We start from the raw sequence: 26,781 nt of genomic DNA, 5'->3' as shown, positions 1-26,781 counted from the left end.
ACTTTAACTCCTGGCTGCATTTGGAGTGATTGAACTGAACTGAAACTAAGGCTGCCTCCAGAAGCTCCCCAAGAATCCTGCTCACAGAGAACGATTATAATTTAGAGAAAAAGAACATTACACTTTTGATCAAGGGCTTAAGTAAGGGCATAAGAGGCTTATGCTCCAAGAGATTGGTTTCCTCCTCTATAGAAAGAGGAATTTAGTTTATCCCTTCTTTTATATGATTCAGTGAAAGAAAGGAAAAGCAGAGAGACTCCTGTGACCCTCAAAAGCAGCTGTGCGTCAGGGATCAGTTTTTCTTCAAGAAAGAAACTCCTTGGATGTCGTGGGGCCAGAGTTGCTGCAGCCGTCTCCACTCCTCCGTCGGCTGCCGCTCACGTTGTTGGACACTGATGTAGAAACACCTTTGAAAGATCCCCAACTTGGGAAACATTCTCAAGAATGAAGGGAAACCAAGGGAATCCAATTCGTTCAAAAGGAACCCCGACATTTAACCAGCCAAAATAGGCACGCCCCAACGCTTCTCTTGGCCAGACCATGCCTGGACCCTCTGACCCTCTATTATACCTTCTAGAATCAGAGTTTCCTCCTGGTTGCTTTTAAAGGCCTTCACGACCAAGTCTAGAGGTTTTCTAGCCTCCCACGGGTACATCCTTCCCTCTAGCCAAGCTGCCCTTCTCCATGTGCTTCCTAGCCAAAGCTTCAGCTCCTCCTTGCTCTCCTTGACCTGGGAGTTTCAGGATTTGGCTATAATATTCCTGACAGTTTTTATTTGGGGATTTCTTTTAGGAGGTGACCAGTAGATTCTTTCCATTTCTATGCCCCATCTGCCTCCCTCCTCACTTCTAACTTTTCTGACTCTGTCCTGACATGGGCAAGATCCTGTCCGAAGCCTTCCCTTACCTCCACCACCCTCAGTCCCCTGCTCTGCACAGTCAGTTCGGCTCTAATGGGAGAAGTGAGTTCCTAAAAATCCCCTCGAGGCAAAGCCTGACAATAAAGACTGCCAGGCCTGTGGGGGCTGGGGCTGGGGCACCCACCTTTTAGTCACAGCAATTTATCATCCCAGCATTCTCTCTGCTGGTTCACAATGGGGATTCCCTTCTGCTGCTGCCGCCTCAAGAATAATCGTACGTTCTCTCGTTTCTTTCAAATAACTCCAGTCAGGTGTGCCGGGGGAGGCATCTTTGAGCCAGGAGACGTCAACGTGTTTGGGATGTTGAGTGCACACTTGTGCGTGGGTGTGCAAGGCATAGGCACCTACATGTGTGTAACATGTGTTGTGTGTGCATGTGTATATCTGTGCATTAGTATGCACGTGTTGAAAGTGGCTCGATGGTGCCCTGGATAGAGCACAGGGCCTGAATTCAGTAAGACATGTATTTAAATACAGCCCCAGACATTTATAAGCTGTGTCACCCTGGGCAAGTCACTTAATCCTGATCTATTAAAAGGACTAGAGAATGAAATGACAACTTTAACATCTTTGCCAAGAAAACCCCATAGGAAGTCAGACTTTGGTTGGGACTGAAACAATGGAACAGCCACAAAGTGTGTTATGTGTAGATGTGTTGTACATGCAAACACAGGTATGTATAGTATTTGTATATTCATATATATATATATATATATATATATATATATATATATATATATATATATATATATGTGTGTGTGTGTGTGTTGTATTATGTTTGCATATGCATTTATATTGTATATGGATAGACCTTATATTGTGTTTATATATATATATATGTGTGTGTTCTGCATAATATATAAAGATTATGTGTTGTGTATATACATACATTATACATATGTATATGTGTATATATCAGTGTTTATATCTATGGTGTGTGTATGTTGTGTATGTTGTATATATATATATGTGTACATGGATTATGTCTTGTATATATATATATATATGCACTGGGCATTGTATATGTAGATCCATATATTGTGTTGTATGTATACACATCTATGTTATTGTACATGTATGTTGTTACCTATGTGTATCCATATATCGTGTGTTGTGTGTATATACATCCATGTGTATGTTCCACTATCCAAGCATGTACATATATTGTGTGGTACTGTGCATGTCCATATGTAACATGTATGACCAGGGTTGTGCTGTGCGTGTACATGTGTTGTGTGCATGTGTTTGTGGGTTGTGGTTATGAACAGACATATTGTCACACGTACTCACAAATGGCAAAGAAGAGTCAAGTATGGCAGCATGCCTGCTGCCGTGTGGTGGATGTTTAACGAGACGTGACTTGTATGTAGCCCTCCGTGACTCGGTTTCCTATTTTCTGCATGCACCTGGTGGGCACAACGGCCTGCTGCCCATTCCAACAATCACGTGGGAACAAACTCACATTTTCAAACATTCAAGCAGAACTGACTCTAAATACTTTGTGTCTATATTTATTTACTTTATATTGATGCTGTACATACTTGGATGGGTAGAACCACAGACTAATTCGCTGAAAAATAATCTGTTAAACCTTCTAGATTGACCCAGTTCTTCAGACCTTAGGGTGAGCCCTGATTCCACTTCCTGAAATCAAAGTCTCTGCAAGAGAAACTTGCTCAGCCACCTCCCCCAAGAACTGCTGTAAAAGGAGGAGCTATTTGAGAACCCACATTGCCGAGGTCTGGAAGTGTTGAGGGTGAAGAGAAGCCAGACCCAGAAAAGGTGGGACTGACCGAGCCCCGCCGGAGGAGAAAACGATGGAGGACCAAGGATCCTGAAGCTTCTTGGAGTAAGAGTTCCGAGGTAAGCCACCAAATTGTGCCATGTGCCCAAGAGCCGGGCAAGTGGCGTTGTCCCCCACTTTCTCCGATAGGTGCTATAGTGCGCACTGCTTCATCCTCACACGTTTGCAGAAAGCCGAGTCTTACCCACCCAGGGGCAGAGGCCACAGGAACCTTACTTTGCTCTTAGGCTCAAACATGCAAATTATATCAGTGAGTTATTGGCTTATACTTCAGTGGCTTAAAACTGCCCTAAGACTAAGAGCTGCATTATATACGGGCTGCATTTCTCCCCTTAGAAGGTAAGCTCGTTTTCCATGGGAATTGAGTCAGCCTCTGCGCTTCTATTCCCACCCATCCCCTCCTCCCCCCGTCACTGCACTGGACACATCGGAGGGGCTTAAAATATGAGTTTGTTTAGTTGATGCACACTCCTCAAGGCAGCCTATTCCATTCTCCTGATTCCAATCATGGGATCATCTTTAATGAGCCGCCTAGGGGAGATGCTGCAGAAGCCACGGAGAAGGAAGCAGCCTCCAAGGGTGGGCAGGAGAGACTACGGGGAGACGATAAGCCGGGCCCTTTGCTCCTCATAGGAGCTGTATGAAGAGGGCGACCCTGCTCCCCCCATGTGATTAGAGGAGGAGACAGGGTTCCAGGCAGGGAATGCAGGGGCTCCACACCTGCCAAATGCTTCAAGCCAGGAGGAGGTTCATTGAACCCAGTGGAAGCCATTGGGCCAGGCAGGATCCAGGCGATTCCAGAGGCTGAGTGATTGGAGTGCCAAGATGAGAGCTTGATGCCTCAGGAGCCTCCCTCCAACAGCAGAAGCCTCGAGGTGTCATCCCCAGCCTCATGGACAAGTGCCGGCAGCTCTCTGAGGCTCTGGAGGACGGGGCTGCTGTGGGCCGCCAGGGCCGGGGGCCGTTCCCGGGGTTCTGTGGGAGTCTGAACAGAAGCCAGATTGTGGCCCGGCCTCAGGGGGAGCCAGCCTTCTTGGGTCGTGTGCGAACTCCTGTTGACTGTGGGCCCATACATATGGCTAAGACCTTCCTGGTGAGGTTTATGTAGGACATGAGCCCATGGGTGGAGAAAGTCAGGGCCTCCTGCTCCCCTTCCCCACTGTCAGAGTTGGGCCTGGAGCTTTGGCCTCTTGGTGGTTTTCCATTCTAGGGGTTTAGTCTTTCATCTAGGCCAAGAGTAGGAAGCATGGGCATTTGGGAGCCAGAGGAGGTGATCAACCACCCCAGTATCCTTGTCCTGAGGAGCAAGAGCCCAGGCCTTTGTCCCCGCAGAATGCTGGGATGTGATTTTGGCCACTCCCTTTGCACGTGAGCTTGGTGGGACCCATTTTCTAGCAGCTGAGCTAAGGTGAGCTGAGCTGGACTGGGGAAGGGGACTGTACACCTGCGGTATTGGCAGAAAGGTTTGGTCAGGAATATTCCTCTGTAAAATCTATGCAGGGTTAAGGATTAAATGGGGCTGGAGGGCTAGTCACTGCATCCCTAAAATTGGAGAAACAGCCATTGGGAGCACAGACCCATAGCAGAAGAGGGAGCTTGGCTGGGGTCTGCCCTAATGGGCAGCTGGTTAGTGCAATGACAACACTGGGCTTCAAGTCCAGTCTCAGCTACATGACCATGATCTAGTCATTTCCCTCCATACCTCAGTTTCCACTTACCTCAGGGTTGATGAGAAACTCAGATCTTTGTAAAGTACTTTACATACAGATGGCGCTGCACGCATGCTATGTATTAGTTGTGAACAAGTAGGAATCTGTAAGTGAAACTAAAAGCCACATTTCAAGTGCAAGAGACATTTTTGAGGGAAGACGCAGGCTCGAGACCGCAGCAGTTTCTTCAACTCTTCCATTTGCCTTTCCTCTCATCCCCCGTCCACACCCAAATCCACGGTACCAAACACCCCACTTTTACTATGCACACGTGGAAGGGCTTACACGCACAGAACATATGTGGAGACCTCCTCACTAGCAAAAGCTTCCCATTGATGGGACTCATGAGCTGTGGTTTGGAGCAGCCAAAGCTGTTCCACCAAAGCAAACTTTCCCGGGAGCTACGGTACCGTGTAGGTTGCAGCACTACAACTTGCTCTTGGAGATGTCCGATATTAAAATGAATAGCCAAAAAAAGGTCGTGTGCACAAAGTGTACACTCCCCCATAGAAATTAGGGAATTCATTCGGAGTCAGATAAGGTTGACACACACGACTTTCCAAAAGTTTGAAAGCAGGGGGATAATCCCTGCTTTTGTCCCTGAAGTTCTTAAGGACGCCGTCTCATTCCTTTTATCCATTCTCATTTCAATTGAAGAAACATTTATTTGGCACTTGTTGTCTCAGGTGACAGTGGAGAGAGATGGAGCCTAGAAGAAGACACTTGTGAAGCTCCCAGTCCAGGAATCCTCAGCTAAACCCTCCTGGCATAAAGTCCCCTCTAAGGCAATGAACCCCCAACTTCTGAGCTTCTCAAAACCGGTTTCTCTTGTTTTAGAGCATGGGTCCATTGGTTATTGCAGGGATGATTCAAAGCGAGCCCCTCCCTAGCCGGTCCCCCCTTATTGGGATCAGCTCTGAGTTTGAGGCTCTCTCCTCCTCAGAATTAGCTGCTTGTTAGAGTCAAACATGCATGCTTATTGTGGTTGCTGTTATTCATCCTTTGTTTTCAAAGAGAACCAATGACATTGTACTACCGTGATATCTTGACTTTTGCATGAATTGAGTTGCAAAGTCATCCCAGTCCAGTGGCAAAATCCCAAAGCAGGAGGCCTGGTGGTGGCCCAGGATGCAGTGGGTGACTTGGTATCTTCCATGTTGAACCAAACTCGAAGCTCTCCACAGAACCTGCTCCCATCATGGCCAGGGGAACACTTTGTCTTCATCCTCCGTTCTGCAGGGGGATGTCTTCACATGATTGAGTTTGACATCCTCCTCACTCACTGCTGACTTGGAGGCTCGTTGGCTGCTCTCCCAACTTGATTTAGTCCATCTTGGTTTGCTGAGATGTAACCACTGGCTGCTGCAGCTTCTTGGAGCCACAGGTAAGTGTTGGGGGGCAGGTGGACACCAAAGGCTCATGAGCGCCCCTGCAAAGGGCGTCAGCGGTCCTCACCCCAGAGAGCCTGGTCCTTCCTCTAACACCCCAAACACTCCACGGATGCATGACTAGTAAGGCAGAAGCCCCTGTTCTCTTGTTTCTGGCCTCCTGCAGACAGTTGATTGGTTGGTTGGTGGTTGTCCTTCCTTCTCGAAGAGGACCCAAATGCCGCCTCTATGTTAGAGTCGAGTTCCAGTGTGATGGACTGGGGCTGATCTGACCAATGAGGGCACAGAATGCTGGGCCACAGGTCAGACACAAAGAGTCTTCATGAACATTTGAGGGGACTTCTCTAATTTTGCACATCTCACGTTTCTTTGGACCAAGATCAGGTGTATGGTGTACACCCCTCTGGGGGATCCTCCATAAGCTTTTCTGTACCCCAACATCTTGGGAATACCAGTTCATCGTCAAGATTTTTGTGCAGCTACGTCCAGGGCCTGAGAAAAAGGAGCCCAGGGTGGGATTGTAGGACTCAGCGTATGCCTGCCCCAGGGGAGCATCCAACAGGAAGAATCGTTTCCTTACAATTAGAGCAGTGTCAGAGCATGAGCCTCTGGGAAGCGGCAGCTCCCTGCCCCCTCTCTCCTCCTGCATTCTTTATCTCACACAATCCCCCAGCATCACTCATGACCCAAGCAGACATCATAATCTTCCATGAATAGGATCCTCCTTAAACTTTTCTTCCAGCGCCAAATTAGAGGCATCCTGAACCTGGAACTCCCTCCCTCACTGCTCCCAAGCTGAAGGCAGCCATTGGAAGAGAAAACCCACTTCCCCCACAAGGTGGCGCTCTCATAGCAGGCAGTGCCCAGGCTGAGCCAAAGCCCAAGCAGCAGAGACTGTCTGGAAGGGGGCGTGGAGTTCAAGGGTCTCATTCCAAAGACGAGAAAGCGGGATCCATGTGTGTGGAGGTCACACAGCACCTGCGTGGCCGGGGCTAGGTCCTCCCTCTTGGCTCCTCCCAGACCGCTCTTTTCTTGCCTTGATTTACAAGCTTAGCTCCCTTAAGTGCTCACATTGATGTCCCCAGAACTCTGAAAAGTCAGAAATTAGACCCGATACTTGGAGGTAGTTTCTAACACGCCTCAGGTTGCCAGCTGGGGTGTCTGAATCACTGACCACAGGCCACAAGAGGGCAGCACAGGCAAAGGAGGAAGATGGGGCTTTGCAAGGGGGGGGGGGCGGGGGGGCTTCCTAATGGCCACAAGAGGGGATTGCTGCTAAATGAAGACCGGCTCTTGAAGGGAGTGCTGGCTGATGGCGCCAAAAGAGCAGCAGAGCTAAAGCATGAAGACAAGTCTGTAAAGTGGGTGCTGGTGGTTAACAATAACAAAATAACACAACAGGAAGGGGGTGCTGCTGATGATCATAAAACAGCTAAAGGAAGAAGAGAGGCCCTTGCAAGGTGTGTGCTGGCCGGTGGCCACAAGAGGGAAGCTCGCCTAAAGAATGAGGTGCTGACTGAAGGCCACCAAGAGGGCAACAGAGCTAAAACATGAAGACAGGCCTTGGAAGGGGACGCTGGCTGATGGCTACCCCAGTTAAAAGGATGAGAACAGGCTTTTAGAAGAGGTGCTGGCTGGTGACCTCGAGAAGGGCTGAATGTAGGTCTTTGAAGGGGGCGATGGCTTATGTCAACAAGAGAGCAGCACAAGTTAAAGATGAAGATAAGCCTTTGAAGGCCGTGCTGGCTCACGGCGACCAGAGTAGCAGCACAGCTAAAGCATGAAGACAGGCCTCTGAAGGGAGCGCTCTCCGATGGCCACAAGAGTGCAGCACAGCTCAGTGATGAAGGTAAGCCTGTGTAGGGTGCCCTGGCTTATGGGGCTGAGGGCAGCACAGCTAAAGAATGAAGACAGGACTTTGAAGGGGGTGTTGGCCAAATTACCACGTCAAAGCAAAACAGCTAATGGATGAAGATGGGTCTTTCCAGGGTCTGCTGGCCACAGGCCACAAGGAAGCTCGCATACCTAAAGAATGCTCATTCTTTGGTCTTTGAAGAGGGTGCTACCTGATGACCACAAGATGGAAGCACAGCTAAGCCAAGACAGGACTTGAAGAGGATGCTGGTCAATGGTCACAGGAGGACAGTGCAGCCAAAGGATGAAAGAAGTTAGACCTTTGCAGGGTGTGCTGGCTGGTGGTCACAAAAAGGCTGTACAGCAAAAGCATGAAGACAGAGCTTTTCAGGTGATGCTGCCAGAGGCCACAAAAGGTTACAACAGCTAAATGATGAGGACAGGCTTTTGAAGGGGAGCTGGCCAGTGGCCACAAGAAGGAAACACAACTAAAAGATGAAGATAGACCCTTGAAGAGGATGCTGGTTGATAGAACCAAAAGGGCAGAATAGCTAAAACATGAAGATAAGGCTTTTCAGGAGGGCTGACTTATGTCTACAAGAGAGCAGCACAGCTCAAAGATGAAGACACGCCTGTGAAGTGGGTGCTGCCTGATGGCAACAAGAGAGCAGCACAGCTAAATCATGAAGACAGGCCTTTGAAAGAGCTTCTGGTGGATGGAGAAAAGAGGGCACCACAGCTAAAAGATGAAGATAGGACTTTGCAGAGCGTGCTGGCTAATGGTACCAAAAGGTCAATACAGCTAAAGCATGAAGATAGAGCTTTGCAGGGGATGCCGGTCAGTGGCCGCAAGGAGGGCACATAGCTAATGGACGAAGGTACACACATGAAGGGCATAGAGCTGATGTCTACAAGAGGGCAGCGCAGCTACAGAGTGAACTTAGGTCTTTGAGAGGGTGCTGACAGATGGGCACAAGAAGGGAGAACAACTAATGAAGACAGGCCTTTGCAGGGAGTGCTGGCCGATGGTGACAAGAGGGCAACACCTTAAGGATAAAGGTAGGACTCTGTGGGGCATACTGCTGATGGCACCAGGAGGGCAGCATGAAGACAAGCTAACACATTAAGACAGACCTTTGCTAGGCGTGCTGGCTGATGACCAGAAGAAGCCAGTCCAGCAAGAGGATAAAGATAGGCTTTTGAAGGGGGTCTGGTCGATGGCCACAAGAGGGCATTATAACTAAAGGATAAGCACAGGCCTTTGAAGGTGCTGGCCCATGGCCACAAGGGGGCAACACAAGGGATAAAGACAGACTTTTTGCAAGGTTTGTTGGCTCGTGGCCACAAGAGGGCAACCCAGCTAGAGGATGAAGATAGGCCTTTGCAGGGCATATTGGTTGGTGGCTACAAGAGAGCAGCACAACTAAACATTAAGAAAGGCTTTGCTAGGCTTGCTGGCCAATGGCTACAAGACAGCATCCTGGCGGAGGCCTTTGAAGAAGGTGCTGAGCGATGACCACAAGGCGGTAATCCAGCAAGAGGATAGAGACAGGCTTTTGAAGACGGTGATGGCCCATGGCCACAACAAGGCAGCCCACCTAGAGGATTGAGATGGGCCTTTGAAGGGGGTGCTGACCGAGGGCCACAAAAAGGCAACACAAGGGATGAAGACAGAAGTTTGCTGGCTCATGGCCACAAGAGGGCAACCCAGCTAGAGGATGAAGATAGGCTTTTGCAGGGCACTCTAGTTGATAACCACAAGAGGGCAACACAGCTAAAGGATCAAGACAGGCCTTTGAAGGGGGTGCTTGCCAATGGCCACCAGAAGGCAGCCCTGCTAGAGGATGAAGATAAGCCTTTGCAGGGCACACTAGTTGATAGCCACCAGAGGGCAGCACAGCTAAAGGATGAAGATCTTTGAGGTGAGGGTCCGCTGCTCAGCCCTGCCCTTTCCCCATGGAGGCAGAAGAATACTTTGGGAATGATGTCGACTGCCTCACCCATAGCATTCTGCCTCGTGTCTATGCTTTGTCCGGGCACTTCCAGCCCAATGTCTTCCCTCTTCTTCGCTGCTCCCAGAGAATTTCTGCCCCACCCCCCTTAGTCAAGCTGTAGACACTGTGCCATGTGTTGGTCCCCCAGAGGCAGAAGACATTTCCTCCTCAGGGAGTGCAGAGTCTACTGGGGGAGCATCAAGCAAACACTTATCAAAGTTATCTATGGGACAAGGAGGAAATAAGCAACACAAGGCAATGACGGGGGACCTGGAAAGGCTTCTCATTGGGGGTGGGACTCAATCTGGGCCTGGAAGGAAGCCAGAGCAGTTCAGAGGCGGACGTCAGGAGGCGAGGAGGGAGATTAGGTTGGTGTCTGTCCTCCAAGAGGACCCAAAGGCCAGTATATTAGAGCTACGATGTGTATCCAACTAGGGCTGATCAGACCAATGTGAGTTCAGAATGCTCTGCCACAGGTTGGCCAAAAATAATCCCTATCAATATTTGGGGAGGGGGCTTCTCTAATCTTGCGCCTCTCGTGTTTCTTCTGAGCTAATTCACTTCTGTTTTGCTCCCAGAGCACAGCACTTTCTCTGATGACGCATGTCATGCTGGGGGTCCTATGTCAGTGTCTTCCATGTAATACAATCAATTCTGAAGTTCTTGAGAGACCTCCAGAGTGCCCTTGTATCCTTTTGCCTGATCACTCTGTGAGCACTTGTCCTGTGTAAATAGAATTTTCGGCAAGCGTAATTTAACATTCAAACAATGTGATCAGCCCAGCAGATCATCAGAATTTCTTGAGTATGTGTGTCACGGGAGGTGCAGGGACACGATCAGGCTCGTGCATTGGGAAAATGACTCTGGCAGATGAGCAGAGGAAGGACTGGGAGATTCAGGGCAAAAATGAGGAGGCGTCCGTCCGCTTTGTAGTTTGGAAGAACGTATGCCCTGGTCTGGAAGCTTCTCTAATGCGTAGGGTGAATGAGAGTGAGGGTTGGACATTGGGGCAGCTGGGAGGGATGCTCTAGACAGAAATAGAGAGGATGAGGGAAGGCTTTGGTAAGGAGGATGCTGACTTCTTTTTGAGCACGTGCAGCTTTAAGCGCCACAGAGGTGATGTCTGACGTGTCTGCAGGAGGTGATATTGATGAGCTCACTCAGGAAGATGGTAGACGGAGGAAAGAGTCGGCGGCCAAAGACAGAGACTTGGGAGATGCTCTCAGGGGAGTCCAGGGGAGGACACGAGCTGGGTCACTGAAGCTTGGACAGGAGAGAAGATCCAGGAGAAGTGGGGGATGGGCGATGCAGAAAAAATGGAGACTGAGAACAGCTGCTACCCAGCAGAGAAGATGGTCAATGGGTTAGGGTGGTTTTGATTTGTTGTGATCAGGAACCAGCCACCTTCCCTTTAGTTTGTGCCCCAAAGGCCCGACAGTGATGAACATTGAGACTTGTTGGCTTGGGTGCTCGGGTCAGCCGTCAGAAGTAAATGGCCCCAGGACTTGCATCTGGGCCAGGGTTAGGGCCCACATAAGAACCGAGTCCATGGTTCATTTCTCACCTTTGTTTCACCATGTTTTCGTCTCCTGAGTGAACTAAAGGGTTTTCATTCCACCCGTGAGCTCCTGGTCTCTCCTGTTTGTTGCAGTTGAAGCCTCTGGGCAATAATGTTTGGGGCAGCCCGACGCCATTGTTGGGCTCCACCTCAGTCTTGAAGTCAGCCCGTGGCACAGCCTTCTCCCCATCCCTAATCCTAGAATCAGAGAGTCTCAAGAGGGAATGAACTCAGCCAGTGTACTTTGTATGCACTTGACAATAGCCTTCAGGGACCCGCTGACCCCTCAGTGATGGGCCCCTCACCACCCGACAGCTATCCCGTTTCATTCTCACTCATTTTTGATGGGAATCTCTGCTTTCTCCAAGCCAACATCTACTTCTCTATAGCTGCCACCCACTGGTTCCAGTTTCCTGCTTGGGTACATCAAGAGCAAGTATGGTACGTCCTTGCTGAGACCCTGAAAGGGCTTGCAGGACATCAGCCCGGGCCCCCAGAGTCTTCCTCACCCAAGAAGTGGTCCTTGTAACAGCTGAGTGAATGCTGGACCCGGGGGTAAAACCAGGCTCACTGCAGTGAACCAAGACCCGAAGGCCTGCCTGCTAGGGGGGCATCCGTGCTGTTAGAACCAATCAAGCTCATTATGAGCATGTCAGTCATTTCCTCTGCTTTGTCTGATTCTTCACCACCCACTGTTAGGTTTTTCTAGCAAAGATAATGGAGTGGTTGGCCATTTCCTTCTCCAGCTCATGTGACAGATGAGGAAACTGAGGCAGACTGGGTGAGGTGACTTGGTCAGTGTCACTGGATCTGAACCCAGGAGACTTCAGACCTGAGGCTCTGTCCTTTGTGCTTCCTCGCTGCCAGGGTGAGTACAGCCTGCAAAGAAACAAGAGGCATTTTGCAGCTGCCCCCATTTGCCATTTCTATAGATACAGCATGTGTCTTCCTTGGGCGCCTCATTGCTCCCAGCTATGAAATCAAACACTGCATCACCTCTAGGGCACCTTCCACCCCTAAAGCCAGCCCTTCTTGTGGACTTTAAGGAGATGGATGGTGGATGCCAGTTGTGACCTTGAGCGTGACCTCTCACAAATCCCAGGAGGGTCCCAAAGAGCAGAATGGGCAGTGGAAAAAAAGGGGACTCAGGGATGGACGAGATGCTGAGAGGAAGCTTGGACCCTGAGGCCGGCCTAGTGGGCGGGGAATGGACGCTCTGGGATTAGGGCTAAGGAAGGATGGAGAAGGCAGTGAGTGAAGGGACTCTCTGAAGGAGGAGGGGGATAGAGGGAGGCATCCAGGTCCAGGGAAGAGGCTTCCTTGTGGTGTTTATATTGGTACCTGATGACTGAGGGAGCAATGCCTCAGGGGAGGTGGCTGTGGTGAAAGCAAGTAGCTGGAGGAGCCGATTTCAGGGCTTTGGTTAAGACCCTTCTGGATACAGAGAAACGGATCCTACCTATATCTGTGACTCTAAACCCAGAAGTCTCCTTGGAAACAGTGGATCCAGTCTCTTAGGGTTACAGGTGAGAAAGCTGAGGTCCCAGGAGGTAAAAAGGCCTGTACACAGTCACCCAGGTGATCAGATCTCTAGTGACCCTAGGCCTGGCCTGACTTAAAGCTGCTTGCTGGGATAACTGAAGCAATTATTGACTATTGAAATCCTAGAACCTTAGAGGGGGAAAGGGCCTCTAACTCAAGCCTCACAGGAATCGAGGACCCCTCCAGACAATGTCTGCCAGGTGCTCATCCTTCCTTTCAGCACCCCTTCCCCCAACTATGAGAAAGCTGCTGCTGCTCCTGAAGGCAGATCCCCTGAATGGGCCCATTTGGCACTCCGGAGAGAGCTGACCATGTCTCCATCTGTGGCTCCATTCCAGCCACTGACAAGAACCGGTAATACCGAGGTATCTGGGCAGTGACCTATCCAGGGTCACATGGCCTTCCTGGCCCCCCAGGTTTCCTTGCAGTGAGGGAGAGCCGAGTCTGGTTCAAACTCTGAGGCCCAGAGGCCACATGTGGGCCCGAGAGCCATTGCTGCTTTACCTGCCTCTGGCTTCAGGTCACTTTTCTGCAGGGACTGGGGAGAAGGAGCGGCCTTAGCCCACCCGTCCTGAGCCCTCAGAGAGAGAAAGACCCACGGGTCCAAGGGATGAAGTCCGAGACTCCTGCTGTGTGACTGGTAGAGCTCTTAGCTCTCCTAATGCCAGGGATACGACCTCTCAGGGAGCCTCCAACTCTTTGCAATGGCTTTCAAACCCCTCTGCCCAGTATGCACTTCCCACTGGTGATCTGTCTCTCTCCTCCAGCCACACTACCTTCTTTTCAACCCTGCCTCCATTCTATTCACATTATTTCCTCCTCCTTTCCTTCCAACTACTCACTCTTGAAGTCATGAGAAGCAGGCCACGTTCCCCTTCACCTCCATTGTTTGATCACAATGCCATCTATAACGGATCCTTTTCAGAGCGTTCCCTGGTTCACTTCCGCCAGTGGAAAAATACACAGGGCTGTTCATCTGTCTGGTTACCTTCTCGTCAAGAAAATGTTCTGCCCTGATGGAATGAGCCTGGACAGAGCCAGACACTTCTGCAAAAATAAAAATACCTCCTGAGCCAACAATCCTTTATTTCAGCATGAATTCCCTGGGGGCCAGCGCCCCGTGCTCACCCTCTCCTGGCCCAGAATCCACTCCTGGTGAAAAGGATAAATAAACTAGGTGGGGACACCGCTCTCTTCTGACCACACATGCAGACACATCTGCTGATGGCCTAGGCGGGCCTCCAAGATGGCCGTCACTGAGCATAAATGTGCACACGTGTGTCTGCCTTCAGCAATTCTAGATGCAGGAGGTTTGTTCAGTACCTGGACTTCTGGGAAATGCCCACAGACTGACTTTGTAGAAAGCTGGGTTGCACTTGACAGGCAGCACATTCTGTAAACACTTGTTAAATCCCTACTGTGTGGGAACCTGAAGTGCTACGAGTTTGCATTACAGAGTTTCTAAAATGGATCCTTTGGAGAGGGGAGAGAAGAGGCAAAAGGAGGAAGACTTTTAGACAAGAACCCCGCTTACCGGGTCTCCGCACAACAGGTCACAGCCCTTGATGGGCACTTTACTTTTCCTTAGGTTGAGATCAAACCTGCCTGCCAAAACCAATTTTCCTAGCTGCTGCTTTGTGGAAAAATAGCCAAGTGATTTTTTCCCTTACCCCCTATTGCTGTCTACCCATGGTCGATTTTTAAATAATATGAAATCACTGGTGACCCCTGTAAGTTCTAGAACTCTCCTCACATTCTTTCTTGACTAATCTCTTCTTGGAAGCACAGAATCTGAACTTAGAAGACACGATGGTGATCCAAGTCTCCCAGACTCTGATTCGTGTCTCCCAAACTACTGGTGATTCGATTTCTGCTGGAGGGAACGAGCAGCTCGCTTCATATAACTGTTAGGAAGGTCTTGTGATGGGCTGTATGTAAGGAATTCACTTTTGCCTTAATCATTCTATCATTCAGAAATTGGAGGCACCCACACTGGGATTCTAGCTTGCTTAGACAAGAATAAGAACCAACAGTGACTTGCTAGGGATCAGAGAAAAGTGGTGGAATCTCTAAAAGAAGGGCCATCCCAACAAGATGGGGACTCTCCAGAAGATCCTGATGAGCTGGAATCTGGAGAGGACGATGGGACCGAAAGGAGGCTTCCAACAAGCTCCTACTGTTAATTACGTGTATGAAAAATGGAAAGAGGCTGCATGGACCCAGGGACCTTCCCGCCCAGAACAGACAGAGGGGCTCAGGAGTACCCTTAGTTAGGAGAAGTCAATGTATTAACCTTGAGGAGACCAAGAAAGAATCAGGGCACGAAGGGATAAGCTTATGGAGGCTGGATGGGAAAAGTTAGAGTTGAAGATGAAAGAATTGTGACCATGAAGAACTCAGGGAAACATGGGAAGACCTTAGAGCAGGATGCAAAGAAAAGCAAGCAGTAGCAGGAGAATGCTGGGATATCATGACCCCGAAGGAAGAGAAACACTCTAGAAGCCAAACGTGGAGTCATCCCAGACCCCATGCCCGGGCTGCAGCTACAGGTGCCACAGAGGCCACGGATGGTGTCTTCCTTGTCTGGCAGCCTTCTTACTAGGGAAAGACAGACAATGACAAGTGACCACCTTGGGCAGAATGAGTATCCAGCCCACACATGGCCTTCTCCTGTGGATGGAAAGGGGGAGTATAAGCAGAAAGGCCCAGTGGGAATGAAAGCAATTCCTCTGAATGACTTGATGCAAAAGGGGGACGCTGGGCCTTGCTGGGCTGGTCACCAGAATCCCCGGTCACCCTTTGTCTTCTCTCCCTCCAAGACACAGGCTGAGGACCAGTCTATGACAGCCCTGCAATGGAGGCCCAACTGGCTGACTGCCCTCGTCCGGCTCCTCTCCACTCACCGTCCCCAGGCCGGGCCTGCTCCCCTCTGGAGTTCTGCTGCTCTTCTGCCCCCTCTCAGCCAGTCCAAAGCCTCCTCTTTCTCAGAGGCCAAGCTCCCAGTTCCACATCCCCAAGGAAACCTCCTTTCCACGTTCTTGACCAGCGAGCGCTTCCCATCCATGACCGAGATGGGCAGAGCCTCAGAGCTCAGGGGGGACAGACTTCCCTTTCGTACCCCTGAGTTCCCGGGCCCGAGCTCCCTGGTAACTACCTTAGAAGTGACTGCTTAGTGGCAGAGGCGAAGGAAGCGGCAGGAGAGGGGTCACTCTTGACAATGGGCGGTTTCCCTTCCCTGCTGCTGCTCCCGAGCCCAGGGCATTGGCCTCGGCTGGAAGAGACGTCCCTGGCTCTCCATCCTACGGGGCAATGCCCACTTTCAGGGCAGGATAACCCTCTGCCTGCAGAGGAAGGCGCAGTCTCGTGGCACCCACATGAAACAGCTGGGCTCACGAGCTGTGCCGGGCGGCCCAGGGAATGCATGACTTAATGGCCCAAGGGAACGGCCAGCCATAGTAGAGCTGACAAGTCCTTCCTGGAATAGATTTAAAGACTCGGCCCTAATTGTTGGTAAAAGATCCATAATTTCCTCCACGGCTGCCAAAAGCAGAGTTCAAAAGCAGCTCAGAGGCTCAGTTTTAAGTGGAAATGAGTTATGGGACAGCTCCCTGGGCAGGGAGGTCAGAGGTTAGAACCTTCCTTGGGAACTCCAAAAGCCTGGCCGTCCCTGAGCCTTCTTGACCCCTCGGAGGCCTTGCAGTTAGGTGGGGCACGAGAGAGAGGTCTGTCCAAGGGAGTCTCCCACAATGTCCTGGGCGCTCTCCACTGGAGTGAACAAAGGTCTGGAGAATTTTCAGAAAAAAAGGGCCAGTGAAGAGAATCCAATTGGAAGCCAAAACTGGGTCTCTATCCCAGTCCTGCCCTCTAGCCATGGGGCTCCCCCAAAGTCAGCCGCCTTCTACCTGATTTCAGTGGAGGAGCTCCTCAGCTCCAGTTTCAGTGCATTTCTATCCAGGTGGCCCCCAAATCTGGGCATCAGCCATGACAGCTGACCTGAGGCTGGAGAAAGTGCTGGGCCCAGTCTCAGAGGAGGCCGCTGAGAGAGCCTGCAGCTCATGCTGTGCAGGGGGCCGGGAACGGGGTCAGTCAGCTCCCAGGAAGCCCCACAGGGAGTGCTGCCGTCACTCCCATCCCAAAGGCTGGCAGCCAGTTCAGGGGCCACGTCGTCCACTCCAGTTCATCACGATCCTGGGCCAATAAGGGAGCCCCTGCCCATGCTCTCTGAATAGTCTGCAGAGTTACCAGCCTTGCTGATGGGAGAGTCCTTGTGCCTCCCTCCATGGGCAGCAGCAGCACCCTGCACTTGGGCTCAGGGGGTGGCCACTCAAGCATCCCTTGCTTCTCTGTCCAGGGCACTCTGCTCCTGCACAAGGGGCTCCTCCCGCAGAGGCAGGATAGGTAGCCAGGCTTCTGGGCTCTGGGTTTTCATGAGAAAGGTCCTGACTACATGTGGTCTGATGTGGCTCAAGCCACGACAAGCCCCAGCTTGTAGGGAAGAAGTCCATGGTCAGGACAGGGGCTCCCCCAACAAGCAAAGTCAGCCCAGCATCTCCCTGCTCAGAGACTGGGAGAGCATCGACAAGCAGGAGGTCCCCTCCAGCCTGGGCCTGGGGTCAGGAGGAAACCCCTACCAGGCCAAGGTCAAACCCTGGGGGCCCCCGCCAACACTGCTGATGTCCAGCAAGGGCAAAGAAGGGGCTTTCTGTTTACACAAGGGAAGTCATGAAGAGAAGGAAAAGGAGGAAAAATCCAGTGACCACTTGAGGGGCAGGGAAGGGGTCAGACCTGGAACTGTCCCCTGAGGGTTGGAGCAGAATTCAAGGAAAGATCCACAAATCCTGGGGACGGTCAAAGGGGAGGCGGTGGGGTGTGGGACCGGCCCTTCCCTCTGGAAGATGGCATCCAGGGAGGTGCCCCGGCCTTTACATCACTGGAGGTGACTCCAGGCCCAGAGATGGAACTCCCAGGGCCAGATGCAGGTCATCCTGGGCTCGGGGTCCCTTGGTCTGATGTGGGGCAGGCTGACGTCGGCCAAGGACATGCCCTGGCGCCCCTCCGCGGGCCAGCCCTAGACTAGCGGGGCCTTAGGCCCTGAGGAGGCAGATTGGGCCCGGCCTCGCAGCCACTGGTGGCCCCAGAGCGAGGCCTGGCACTTCTCTGCACATGAGCCAGCACAGAGCCCCTGCAGTGGCCCGAGGAACATACGCCGAGGACCCCAGGGAACCCCTCCTGACACCCTGCGCGGCCGCTTCAGGACCGGCTTCGCCCTCCCCCGCTGCACCTGCACCTAAGGGTGGGCATTGAGGGCCGTGGCAGGGCCCCACATTCCTCCCCACTCTCACTCCTAGAGTTCCCGTCCGACCACGTCCCCCTACCCAGTGGGGTTCCCACGTGCCCGGCAGTGGCTGCCCTCCTACGGAGTCTCGTACGTGGCTTTGAGGGCTCTTTCAGCGCCCAGCCCCCATCTTCTGGGCCTACTGCTCCCGGGGCTGCAGCCCCTGCCGAACATGCCAGCGCTCGGGGCCCCAGGCCCTGCCACAGGGCTGTGAGGGGCTGAGGAGCCAGGGCATGGAACCCCTCACCCGCTCCCCCACAGGGAAAGCGAGAGAAGCTCCAGACGTCCTCATGCCCGCCCTTGGGCCCTTGGGTCCCGTTCAGTGGAGGCCTCCCACGCCCCATTGCGCCCCCTTTAGGAAGGTAGGGAAGCTCCAGTAGGTACAAGGGAGCCCCATTTGGTGTAGAAAGCTGGACATTCTCCAAGGCAATAAAACCTGAAACTAAATGGTGGCCCCTCCAACGTGTCCGCCTATGGCTCCTCCTAGGATCCCCAGAGACAACTTTTTAACCTCTAGATTTCAAGCTTGGGGGTGTCCTCCTGCATATGAATATGGATAAAGCACTCAGCCCAGCGCCTGGCGCATAGTAGGTGCTGTACCGCTTAGTACGTGCTGCGCCAATCTTTCTCCTCTTTAGAAAGGAAGAATGCTTGAGCATGCTTAGCCAAAGCCAGGAATGAATAAAACTTTGGGGGTCGTTATTTCACCCCCAGACACTTCTAAGGCCGAGTGTGGGTCAGAAAAGCATTTACCAGACTGCGGGCGTTGGTGCTAAATCTGGGCCATTAGAACCAATGCAAGGTGGTACCTGGTCTTTCCATCGTCATCTGAAACCTCACTCGAATTATTATTATTCACTGCAGAATTCTCAGAGCATTTCAAAGGGAGTTTGTTATACATCTTGGAAGCTGAAACAATAGAAAGTGGTGTTTCTTGTATTAAATTGTAACTGCTCTTTCCAAAATGATCCAAAAAGTAACTTGTAATGATTTCGAGGCTTGTTTTCAGAGGATTTTTTCTTTCCTGATCTTAAAGTGTGTATAGAATTTTGACATTTGGACAAGGCTCCTTGTCATAGAGATTGTGGAAGGTGACAAGATTGTGGAAAGGGAGCCGAGGCACTTTTCCTTAGAAGAGTCAAAAATGGCCCATCTGGGAAGAATTGACCATCGGTGATGAAAAATCGTCTTGTGGGGAAAGGAGAGAGCCTGAGGGTGCTGGGCTGGGCCAGAATGAGAGTATGAGAAGCGGCCCCCAGAGGGGGCACCTCTCCCTTCTCAGCAGGAGACTGCTTGGGTCAGCAGCCTTGGGCATCTTGCTGCCAGCCCCCACTCCTGCACTTGCCACCCCCCCAACTTTCAGTGCCCTGTCCCCTTAAAGTCACCCACCTTGTTTTCCTTATAAAGCATTTCTAGGTGCAGAACTTTGCGCAGCTCATTTCTGTTGTTTATGCTGTATTCACCTCGAGGATGTTCTTGGTCCAAGACAAGGCTTGTTTTTTTTAAACCCTGGAAGAAGTGGGAAACATTTGGTCGATCGAGCTCTTCAGCCCACTCTACCATGTCCAGTACTACTTCCTTCCTAGAGGTTGCTGGGGCACCCACACTGGCCTGGACACCTGGAAGGAGAAGCTCCCAAGGGGCTTGGCAGCAGCAGAGACATCAGCATGGAGTCCACCATCACCACTTACTTACCAGACATGTGATCATGCAGCGTTCATGGTCAGAGAAGGTCTGAACTCAGAGCTGGGCTCTGGCCCTCCACCTGACCTAGACCTGCAGTCCTTCCCCCTTGTTCCAGGGGCTCTCACTCTAGTGCCTGGGGCAGATGTCAGATGCCCTCAGCCCCAGTAAAATGGCCTTGTGTGGGGTCAGCACTTTATTTATCATGCTGGGAGCCTCATAAGGTTGATAACCCTTCTCCCTGTCCCCACCTCTACCTTCTGAGTGACATTCCCCACCCAAGTCCCTCATCAATCCCTTCTGCTTAGAGAGCAATGCCACCATAGCAGGGACCTTTTGTAGGGACACTGAAGGCATCAGAAACGGGTTCCGATCCTGACTCTGGCACTCCCCTGTGACTTGGCAGTTGTCCCCCTCCATCTGGGCCTTGGTTCCACAGCTATTAAAGGTGAGATTGACTGGACCAGCCCCATAGATGCCATGATGCTTTTGAGTGTCTCATATCCAATCAGTGTTCAGTTAATATCTTTTCTCACCTCTCGGATGGTACTCTCATAGGAACAGGTTGTGAAAATAAGTCAGGGAGAACACAGGTCTAGTGGCCAACGTTGTGGAGCCTCGAGTTCAGATGAGAGAAGAGAAGGCTTTGGGAAATGGCGAACCACTTCACAAAGCAGCAGAATAAAAAGGAACTAATCAGACAGAGGGTAAGACCCAGGGGCAGCCCCACCAGATCAAGCTGAGAGGAAGGACGGACAAAGCAGGAAGGAGGCCGCCAGGGGATATGAAATGCATGGACCTGCTCATGTTTCTGGACAGATACAGATGAAGTTTCCCGTTCAGTGATGGCAGAAGTCCTACTGCCCGTCTCCATACCCGATGTCCCAGATTTAGAAGCAAGGGTCAAATCCCAGGAAATGGGTCAAATTTGGAGAACTATGTAGCCCTTCCTTTGGACATCTGTTCATCTTTTCAGCACTAATAGTCTTTGAACGTTTCAGGAAGTATGACCCTCATCTCAGAAGAATTCAAACCCTAGCTGGCCCAGAAGGGCAGAGGAAGGTACACGGTGGTGCCCCGGGCTGTAGCACATTGCCAGGTAATGAGCTGAGCGGGAGAAGCCCCATGCGGATCATCCTCTAGGCCATGCAGGAACAGACACAGTTACATGCCCAGGGCTTCAATCAGGTAGCAAGCAGAAGCACCTTGAAGCTCTCAGTTAGACAAATCCAACTTAGAGCTGATGCAAGGACCCCCGGGCTCGGACTCCACCAGGGGATGTTGTCACCGCTGAGCGGAAGAGATCAAAGGCTAAGCCAATGATGAGTCTACACCAAGTTCAACTTTAATATGATGAGCCACAGGAACCAGGCCCAGGCTGCCAAAGGTGGAACAGACCAGGCCCAGTTCTAATAGGAGCTGGTTGAAGGTCCTGTGACAGTGAGCTTGGGAGTGGAGCCCGTGTTCCAGCTTTGATGAGATTGATCTGGGGTGGAAAAGAGAGCTAGGGGCCCAACACCCCGTGGAGGTGCGGGGGAGCTGGGGGCGAGCCCCCGGGGTGCCTCAGGTACCTTTCTGTGGAGAAATTCTCGGAGCAGAGACTCTACAAAGAGGGGGCCCATCCCTAGCCCTGCAGCCTGCTTGCGTGGGCTCCCCTGGATCTTGGCAGTAGACATTCACGACCGCTTCAGACTCCCACTGGTCATCAGAATCCAGGGTCTAGAAGGGATTCAAACCGTCTGGGCAGCAGCAGCCCAAAGGGAGCAGCCTAATGTCGGTTGGCTTGGCCTGGGAGTGTTGCCGTGGAGACCATGGCATCAAAGGCAGAGCCTGGAACTCCTCCTTCTCCCCTCCCATCTTTGGCACTCCAGGAAGGGGAGGGCGAAGGGGAGGAGGAAAGAGGAGGAGGGGGAAAGAGGAGGGGAAGAAGCAGAGGCAGCAGAGGAGGGCCCTCCTGCTGGTCCTGCCCATTGGGCACAGCACCCAAGCCTTATGCTAGCCCTCCCAGCCACTGGAGGCTCTCTTGGCTGGCCAGCCTAAGTGTATCTGCATATTCTGTGTGTGTACACATGTTGTATATATGTGTAAGTGTGTATATGTGCCTTAGTACAAAGGTGTGTGTGTTGAAAGCAGGGATGATTCAAAGCTATCTCCTCCCTGGCCAGTCCTCTCGTATTGGGACCAGCTCTGACTTTGAGGCTCTCTCCTCCTCAGAATTAGTCAGGCATGCACGCATATTGTGGTTGCTGTTATTCAACCTTTGTTTTCAAAGAGAACCAATGGCATCATTCGGTGATATCTTGACTTGTGCATGAATTGAAGCAGAGCTGCACAAAGAGCTGCAGAGGTCCCTGCCCGTTCTTTCTCCCCCTGCATCCTTTATATACTCACTGATGAGCAGGGATGAGCACACAATCCCCCAGCACCATCCATGCCCCACGCAGACATCACAATCTTAAGTGCGCCCACTGATGCCCTCAAGCCTGAGAAATCAGAAATTAGACTGGACACTTGTAGGGAGGTTCAACCATGCCTCAGGCTTCTGGTTTTGGGTGGGAGAATCAAGGGCCAAAGGCCACAAGACCAGGACACAGGCTGCAAAAGGAAGACAAGCCATTTCAGTGGGTGCTGACCGATGGCCAGAAGAGGGCTGCACAGCAAAAGGAAGACCGGCTTTTGAAGGGGGTGCTGACCATTGGCCAGAAAAAGGGCAGCACAGCTAAAGCATGAAGAAAGGCCTTTGAAGGGGGTGCTGGCTAGTGCCATGCTGGCTGCTGTTTGATTCCACGCTTTCTCCATGGAGGAAAACATAGGGGCCAAGGAGTACTCTAGGAATGGTGCCGACTGCCTCATCTGTACCATCCTTTCTCCTTTGTCCATGTTTATCTGGGCTCTTCCAGCCCAATGTCTTCCCTCTTCTTCACTGTTCCCTGAGAGTCTCTAGTGCCCTTTAAAGTTCAGACCCTCCCCTTAGTCAACAAATACATTAAATGCCAGTTATGAACACTGTGCCGGCTTGGCCCAGTGTTGTTGGCCCCCAAAGGCAGGCAGAAAGCAGTCCCTGTCCCCAGGAAATGCAGCTGGGAGGTGGGCATCCATATGGGCCTCCGAGAGGTGGACGTCAGGAGGCAAAGAGGGAGCTTAGGTTGGTGTCTGTCGTCCTTGAAGAGGACCCAGATTATGCCATTCTGGAGGGTCAAGTTTCAATGTGTATCCAGCTATGGCTGATCAGACCAATGTGAGTTCAGAATGCTCTGCCACAGTGGCCAAAAATAATCCCTATGAGTCTTTGCAGAGGGGCTGCTCTAATTGTGAGCCTCTTGTGTTTTTTCTGAGCTAATTCAATTTTGTTTTGCTCATAGAGCACGGCACTTTCTCTGACAATGCACACCATGCTTGGGGGTCCCATGTCAGTGTCTCTCATGTCATACAATCAATTCTAAAGTTCTTGAGAGAAACCTTGAGAGTGTCCTTGTATCACTTCCCCGACCTCCTTGCAAATGCTGCTCCTGTGTAAATAAGACTTTTTGGCAAGGGTACGTTTAACATTCAAACTATGTGATCAGCCCAGTGTTGTGCTCTGGGTAAGAGTTGGGAGAGAATCCCAGGCTTGAGCGAGAACAGAAAACCTCCCCCCTGTGTAGACACAGAGAACATACGAGGCACTGCTGGGAGCGAGGCAGGGGATTAGACGGGAGGGAGCTGAGGCTGTTGGGGGGACATGGCCGGACTGTACTTTAGTGTGATCCCTTCACTGGCTGAATAGAGGCGGACTGGGGTGGGAAAAGCCCTAAGATGAAGCAACGCCCCCTGTGCCACTAGTGTAACCATGCAGGACTGAGGGGAGGCCTGAACCAGGGGGTGATGTCAGAAGGGAGAAGGGGCACGTTGGGGAGCCGCTGCAAAGGTGCGGGTCGCAGCCGTGGCAACAGACTGGAGGTTGGGGGCAGGGTGTGGGAGGATGGGGCCTTAAGAGCGACTCCAAGGGGAGAGCTTTAGAGAGTCTGGAAAGGCAGGTCGGCCAAGAGGGGAAGATTCAACAGCCAAATGGGAGTCTGCAGTCAGTCCTGGCCATAACAGGCAACCATCAGATTGAGTACGTGTGTCACAGTGGAGGGATGGGGACATGGTCGAGCTGTCAGAACCAACCAGGCTCACTGGGAGCACGTCAGCATTCCTTCTGCTTTGTCCACCTCCGCACTACCCGCTGCTGCTCTGGCAGGCCGGTGGTTCCTTCTCCAGCTCACGTGACACAACCGGGGGCAGACTGGGTGAGGGGATCGTTCATGCCGAGCCTGGTCTACCCGGGAGTCCTCAGACCCGGGGCTCTGTCCGTGGGCCTCCTTGCTGCCCGCAGAGAAACAAGAGGCATCTGGCAGCTGCCCCGTCCTATAACCCTGAACAAGACAATGACCTCTAATTGCCCAATGCAGTGGCTCTTTCTCCCTCATCCTTCTGGACTCTGCAGCATTTGACACTGACTCCCTTTTCTTTCCGGACACTCTCTCCCACTTTGGAGATTTATGACTGTTGGCATTTCCTCCTGCCCTGCTACAGCTAGACCTGCCAGTCTCCTTGAGGGCATGAGCCAGCAGCTGTTAGGGCCTAGTTCCCTTTACCTGTGCTGCCCTCTGGTGGCCATTGGGCAGCATCGCTTCAATGGCCTATGTCCATCCTTGAGTTCGCCCCCTCCTTTGGACCAGCGGCCCCTACTCATCTTCGGGCTTGCGGTACTGCCTTTGGCGCCATAGGCATGGACGCCATTCAAAGACCAGTCTTAATGCAGTGTCTGTGCTGCCCCCTTGTGGTCACTAGCTGGTGGCTGCTGGGGCTCCAATTCTCACCAGCAGAATCGCTCCGACATGTGAGGGGAGATGATACAAGGAGATGGGGAGGGGGCAGTTGCACTGAAATCCCTTAGCCTCTTTTTTTATCCCATCCCCAATAAAGAAAACAAAAGTTTTAGTACAGCAGGGTTATAAAAGCGCCCATTCTTTCACCAGCGGCACCTGCGTCAGTAAAAAGGCCTCCAGCCTCTTACAGAGTGCCAGTGGCACCGGCCAGTTCTGCTCAGAGATGAGAAAAAAATACCAAATCTTTGTTTCTCCAGTGATTCCCAGCTCAATGGGAGGGGGTTGGGAGCTTTGGAGACCCGAGCCACTTCCTTAAAGGGGCAGTTCCCCTGAACCTTCCTGAGTTCCCACTTCAGTGTGGTCCTCAACAGACTCCCCGCTGTTGCTTTAGAGAAGCTAAATGAGATGGGGGCCCATTGGGCCGATGGGCTGAAGGAACACTTTCAACAGCCTGCACCAGCAGAGAGATGACAGAAGCACAGCAAGAGTTGGCCAAAGTGTAACAGATGTTATTCAATTGTTTTATGACAGAAAATGTGTTTTTGCAGCATTTCCAGGATCAGCTCCTGGTCTTTGGCTATGTTCAATGTTATTATTGCTTTTAAATCCCTCATATCCAATGTGATATCAGAATGCCAGACCCCTTCAAGGCCTGTTCTAGTTTTGTCCCAAGTGATGTTAGAAGTAATATGCCTCCTACTGGGTGTGACACAAATACACGCTTATCTGTAATCACCTCTGAGGGAGGGCAGTTGTTTAGTCACTTCTGTTTCATCCTCCAGATACAATGCCACTTTTTTTTAGCTTTTTATATACAAAACATGTGTGTGGGTAATTTTTCAACATTGACCCTTGCAAAATTTTTTTCAACTTTTCCCCTCCTTTCCCCCCCCCTCCTACATGGCAGGTAGTCCCATAGATGTTAAATATGTTAAAGTATATGTTAAATCCAATATATGTATCTTGCTGCACGAGAAAGACCAGATTTAGAAAGCAAAACTAACCTAAGAAAAAACAAAAATTCAAGCAAACAATAGCAAAGTGGAAATGCTATGTTGTGGTCCATACTCATTTCCCAGTGTTCTTTCACTGGGTGTAGCTGGTTCTGTTCATTACAGAACAATTGGAACTGAATTAGCTCTTCTCTTTATTGAAGATATCCACTTCCATCAGAATACATCCTCCTACAATATCGTCATTGTTATGATCTCCTGGTTCTGCTCATTTCACTCAGCATCAGTTCATGCAAATGGTCTCTCCAAGACACTCTGTATTCATCCTTTTGAGTACCACTTTTTCTAATAAATCTATTATGTTTTCTAAGTCTATAGTTTCTGTTCACAAAATACAGTGGAAACAATTTTGCTAATTCAGCAACGACAGCAGATTGTACACCAGTTTGCAACGTTACAACTGAAATAGAAGTAATAAATGTAGCAAGAAAGTGTATACATATAAATCGTTTTTTCACTAAGACATCAGCAAATGATCTCCTGCTGACTGATACCAAGAAAGAAAGAGTCAATGAAGTAGGGAAAATAGCAAAAGAGGGATGACATGGTGGGGTATTTTGGAGTGCCTATGTTAAATCATGGTTTTTATTAACGGCCACTGAAGCAAAATGCATATTCCCCAGTGCTTTCTTGATACTATAACATGTTAATTTGCTCATTTTTTCTGTGATACTAACTTAAGACACCAGATGTTAATGACATTTTTACCAAAGCATAATAGGAACATGATTAACCTTGCCTATAAAGTTAAAAGTTGTCAGATCTAAGTTTCCCATAGGATTTATTCCCCCCCCCCAACAGCATGGTATTATTTATAGTTATATCAGTAAGTTTCTCCAAGTCACAATTCGTAGCCACAGTGGAAAAGTAAGTCCAATATTGTGCCGTTCTCTGAGTCTGCATGCTGAGGAATATAAAGAGCACTGTCAGAGTCCCAACAGAACTTAAGCCTCTTCTTCTCTGCCTTCTCCTTCTGGATGCTCGCTGCAGGTAAGGAAGCTCTTGAGTTTTCAGGGTAAGACACTGTAACAGCTGTTGGATCTCACAAGATGTTTGCTTTCTGCAGATTGTCTGGCTGGAATCCTTTTTTCTTCTCCATCACCTGTTGAAATAAAAACAAACTCTCTTC

The 26,781-nt window shown here is 50.9% G+C and overlaps 1 long non-coding RNA gene across 3 annotated transcripts; it reads right to left on the bottom strand.

Annotated features, from left to right (window-relative positions):
* Positions 1–3,127: 3,127 nt before the first annotated feature.
* LOC141552115 (uncharacterized) lies at positions 3,128–21,580 on the bottom strand. Of its 3 annotated transcripts, none has more exons than XR_012485062.1 (5): positions 20,586–21,580; positions 19,493–19,612; positions 18,857–19,012; positions 13,611–13,815; positions 3,128–12,105 (listed from the first exon to the last, which is right to left on the bottom strand). It is a non-coding gene; the product is annotated as an uncharacterized LOC141552115 (long non-coding RNA). The 3 variants fall into 3 exon arrangements; XR_012485063.1 differs by having other exon boundaries at positions 3,131–12,105; positions 21,358–21,580; XR_012485064.1 differs by having other exon boundaries at positions 3,133–12,105; positions 18,913–19,012.
* Between the last annotated feature and the right edge of the window lie 5,201 nt (positions 21,581–26,781).

Source organism: Sminthopsis crassicaudata, chromosome 1, assembly GCF_048593235.1.
Source record: "Sminthopsis crassicaudata isolate SCR6 chromosome 1, ASM4859323v1, whole genome shotgun sequence".
Lineage (NCBI taxonomy): Eukaryota > Metazoa > Chordata > Mammalia > Dasyuromorphia > Dasyuridae > Sminthopsis > Sminthopsis crassicaudata.
This window is presented reverse-complemented; position numbering and strand designations above follow the sequence as displayed.